Below are 5,029 nucleotides of genomic sequence, written 5' to 3' on the forward strand. Positions count from 1 at the left end.
GGAGTTGCTGAATGCCTTCTTTGCTTCTGTCTTCACTGCTCGGGCCAGTCCTTGGGAGTCCCAGACTTTGCGGGTAGCAGAGAAAGTCTGGAGGAAGCAAGACTTTCCCTTGGTTGAAGAAGAACAAGTTAGAGATCAGTTAAGTAAACTGGATATCCCTAAGTCCATGGGGCCTGATAGGATGCACCCGTGAGTGCTGAGGGAGCTGGTGGAAGTCATTGTTGGGCTGCTCTCCATCATCTTTGAAAGGTCCTGGAGAACAGGTGAGGTACCTAAGGACTGGAGGAAAGTTAATGTCACTCCAGTCTTCAAAAAGGGCAAGAAGGATGACCCGGGAAACTACAGGCCGGTCAGCCTCACCTCCATCCCTGGAAAGATGATGGAACAGCTTGTTCTGGGCATCATCTCCAAGCATCTGGAGGAAAAGAAGGTTATCAGAAGTAGTCAACATGGATTCACCAAGGGGAATGGGAATCCGGCTAGCAAGGGAAGGTTTCAGTCTTCCCTACCCTACCTGCTCCTTTCTAGACTTTGGCAGAATTTTTCCCTGGCAGAAGGACGGGAAGCTCTGGCGTGTTAGGAGATGACTGTGAGCATTGGTAGAGGTGAATGGTCAGCAGTCAAAAGACTTGTGCAATCTCATCCACTGAGAGTCTCTTGTTGTTTATTTCAGGTGTACCAGAGTTTAAATGGCAGGTCAAGGATTGGGGAAATACACCACTGAGATAAGAAAGCTGAAAACTGTCTTGTCTTGAGAGTGACAAGTTAAAGGACAGAAGAGCAAAAAGCAAATAGCTGAAGTACTGAGCAGATGAAGAAGAAAAATTGTTTTTTTTCTGACATTCTGTTATTTTTGTTTTCTTTTCTGTGCCTTCTGAAATTTGCCTGGGTCATGTTTTCATTTAGGTTCCTTTTCTTTTTTTTTTTTCTGTCTTCAGAATTCATTTTGCATTATAGAACTTTGCAAACAGATATAAAAAAATATCTTTACGTACTCTCACACATTCTTTGGCAAACATGAAAAGATAATTTTATAGGTAACAAGCTTTACCTTTGAAAGCCATGAGATCAGATTCCATTTTTAAATACATTGGCGTGTCATGCTGCTTTGTGAGCATCTTAAATTGAAATGCTTTTTGCAGTGTGTGATCCTTTCTCTTTCTGAGGCTACGAGGTCCTCCTAGTTGTAATAAATGCCACATTTTTCAGAATACTGCCTTGCTACTTCTGCGCGCTCTTATTTTCTCCTAAGAATCCCTGCAGCATTGATGTTCCAATGCACTGCATTCCTGTGATCCAGAGCTTCACAACTGTTAACTGATAGATGTAGTGCACTGTCGTATGAAGAGACCTAATGACATACTATTTACAGCAGTATAGGATTTCAATCAAGACTAATCATTTCAGACCACTTGGGTGGGCATTAAACTAAGACGCCGGTACATCAAAGCCCAAATTAGCAAAGGAATAAAAGTGCCAGTCACCTGCTCTCAGCCCTTCTGACTTGACGAGAGTTTGTACAGCTGCATGTTTCAACCTGTATGGATTTTCGTGTAGGATAGGTGGAGAAGGTGAAGGACCACTAAGGCAAATTCTCTTTGAGTGTTACCATAACAAGGAACATGTTTGTACCAGTTTGCCAGGAGAGAATATATCATGCAGTAGCACACTACTAGAAAATCCTCTTTCTAGTAAATCTGCACTTATGCATGGCTCAGCATTGATGCTTACACAAAATGGCTGACTTGTTTTGCTTTCCTGGAATCTAATCATTCAGATCACTCGAGGCCTTAGAATATTTTAAGAATAAAGATAAGAATAAAGACTGCCATATCAAATCATTTTATTAAATTGATATGACTGGCCCAAGGAATACCTGACTGCTTTCTAAAATATTTTTACATATTTGCAAAATTATGAAGGTGGCACATTTTGACGCCTTAAAATCTAGTAGGTTTTTTTTCCTAATAATGTTTCCTCTGTCATATTTGAGGATATTGCAAACATGAACGTTTAGCATCTTTGCTCAGTCTTCCCTTTCATCCCCTTTGTCTTCTGACATAGCATTTCTTTCCTTTACAATTCCATGGTTTCCCGTGCGGTGTTTGAAGCCAGACGTTTGGAATATTGTATCTAGTGACCCTGGTGCCCCGATGTGTTGGAAATGGGAGACATTCCGCTGGAAACACCCGGTCTGTGGGCAGTAGGAACGCGCCGGTGCGGGATGCCGCCCTTGGAGAGCCCGTTACCCGGCCGGAGCGGCCCTGGAGATGCTCTATCCGCAGGGTGGCAGCAGCTGTACAGGATTTACCATGCTGGGGACAGACCCGGGTGCTGCTTGGTTCCAGGGGAACCGGGGATGGGGCGTTGAGGGGGGAGGCAGGGACCCCAAACGCAGCGCTGTACAGCATCCCTGTAGCTCATAGGGTTTTCGGCAGAGCTGCGGTTGTCGAGCTTTTCATTTCTGCTTCACTCTGTGCTGTCTTCTCTGAAGCGTGGAGTTCTCAGCGTCTGGGGTTCAGCTGCCTGTACCTCAGGGTAGCCCGTTCGACACTGCTGGTGTCTGCGTACACCATGTTGTAGGTGAAACACTGTGCCTACCTTCCAGTGAGCTGGGTAGTTATCAGGTCTGTGTGCAGGCAAGGCAACAGGCTAACTTGTTGTGGTTGACAGCCCTGTTTTTTCTGACCCTGAGTTGGTATGTATCCACTGCCTGAGACTAAATCCATCAGGGCCTGAAGAGCCCCCCATTGCCTTCCCTGCCGCCTGTCCGCTCCGGCCGAGGCACTGCCCATGTGCTGCGGGGGCTTTCAGGTCTTGCAGGGTGGCGGGGAACGGTGAAAAAACAAGCAGGAAAAAGGAGAGACCAGCTGCTTCCAGAAGCAAAACCCAGCTCTCTGCTATGTAGTAGCTGGCTGGTTTACTCTCCTCCCCCTGCCCTCATGTCACTCTGCCCCGTTCACACTCCCTCCTTCTCTTCCCCAGACAGCCTGATGCGTGAAGCACCTTTGAAAGCTGATGTGAGCAGCGCAGCGTTTTAGGAACAACTGCAGAAGCCATTGCTAGCTATCTCTTTGCTGAAGACAGGTGCTGTTTTAAACTGGCATTTCATTACTGCAGGTCTGTCAACATCCATTTTCTAGAATCCAAAAATAGCTTGTTCAGCTTGCGAGCGAGGACATTCTCCCTAAAGGTCCTAGAAGCTATGGCTGGGCTATGTTTGGAAGGCATGGTGCTAGTTAGCTTTAATCCAGCTGGACCGAGTACAACTATAGTCAAATAGAAACAGAGTTCACCGTGGGCTAGCTAGCTGAGCAAGTGTCCAGGCTTCCCAAGAGGCTTCTAAAACTTGAAGCAAGGAAAGCTGGCCCTAGGTGGCTGCTACGGTCATTTTACTGCACCATAGTATAAGGAATATAACTTTTTGACATGAGTGCAGAGTGAGAATACCATTCAAATCGTCAGGACATAAATTCTTGAGGGCCTGGTCATGCTACTGAGCTACTTAAGTTTTTGCGTATTTTGTGTCTTCAGCACAGTAGCTGAATGTAATTACTGAATGAAACGACATGTAGTTTTATTTCCCTGGAAAGAGAAAGGTAAAATGCATTAGCATAACGCCCCAGTGAAAACTTGTTTTAGCCCATGTTTGCTGCTGACTAACGGCTACTTGCTGTTGGTTAATACACAGCAGCTGTTAAGTAGATGTACTGTAATGGTAGTGATGTTGTCCCATGTCCAAGCCCTAAGTATGTATGTTACCTTTGAAAAGACAAAAGTACTATCCAGTTGCTTCTGATGATGTTACTGCATTTAAAAGAACAGATGCTTGTCAGAAAAGACAATAGTGAGCACGTGCATGTTGTTACCCTGTGTCCAATGCAAGATAATATGATACATCTTTCCACAAAAGTAGTTTAAGGTAATTTGTTTTACATTGCACCATCCATTTCCATGATTCAGCTGAGAAGTGGTAATTCTGTATGACTTGCTAACTTGTTTTTATCCAAGGCAGGGAAGTGTTGAAACACTTGAGTGGAGCAGCACTTTAAAAAAACAAAATAAAACGAAAAACCACACACTCGCTTCTTGTGATGGTGGTTAACAGTCTGCTCTCTACAAAAATGGCTGGTGCTGCAGTTTGCACTAAAAAAGCAGACAGCAGTCATCTTACAGAAATTATGTTTTCATGTTTTACTTAAGATACTGCTGAGCAAAAATGAAGACTCATTCTTGTTTAATTTGCTTACGCATTAATATATTTGGATTTGATGCATTTGCCTTAGAGAATGGCAGTCTCAGACTCAGATGTAACACAGACTGATAAAAACTCCTAAAAATTCCTACCAGGAGACTTTGGCTGTACTTTTACTAGCAATCAAGTACTTTCTCAATGCAAACATGCCCAAAATCTCAATCTACCATTGCTATGTAGAAGCTCCTTGTTTTAAACATCTGATCGTGGAAATGGTATCCTCAGCTAGGAGATTACTCTGGCAGGATTAATTTATTAAATCTACATTTGTTCATTATATCAAGAAACTTTTGACATATTGGCTAATATGACCAACAGCGCTTGTAGGGTTTTTTTTTTGTTGTTTCAATTATGAAAGCATAAACTAAAAACTAATGTGGATGATAAGCAATAAGCATATAACTGTAATTATGGAACTAAGTGCATTTTGTAGTGTGTTAAAAGTTCAGGGGAATTTATAGCTGGAAAGAAGAGCAGATAATCTGTGGTCCAGCGTGGCAGTTACACAAGGGGCAGGTACGTCTGATGTTGGCTTTAAAATCTGCTTCCCAGCTAGAACTGAGACAGAGGCTCCCTGATTTATTTTTTTTTATTTCATTCCCGCCCCCTCCAGTTTGCCTGCAGTAGCACCAAGGAACTAAACACAAAATGGGCTCCGAGATGAACTGGTGATTTACAACTTCTCAGTGTCCAAAAAAATAAGCAAAAAAAGAATTGTGACTGCCTGACCCGCTGCTTAGCGCTCGTGCTTCTTTTCCTTAATTCCTTCCTCCT

This window comes from Charadrius vociferus, unplaced genomic scaffold, assembly GCF_000708025.1.
Source record: "Charadrius vociferus isolate BGI_N301 unplaced genomic scaffold, ASM70802v2 scaffold550, whole genome shotgun sequence".
NCBI lineage: Eukaryota > Metazoa > Chordata > Aves > Charadriiformes > Charadriidae > Charadrius > Charadrius vociferus.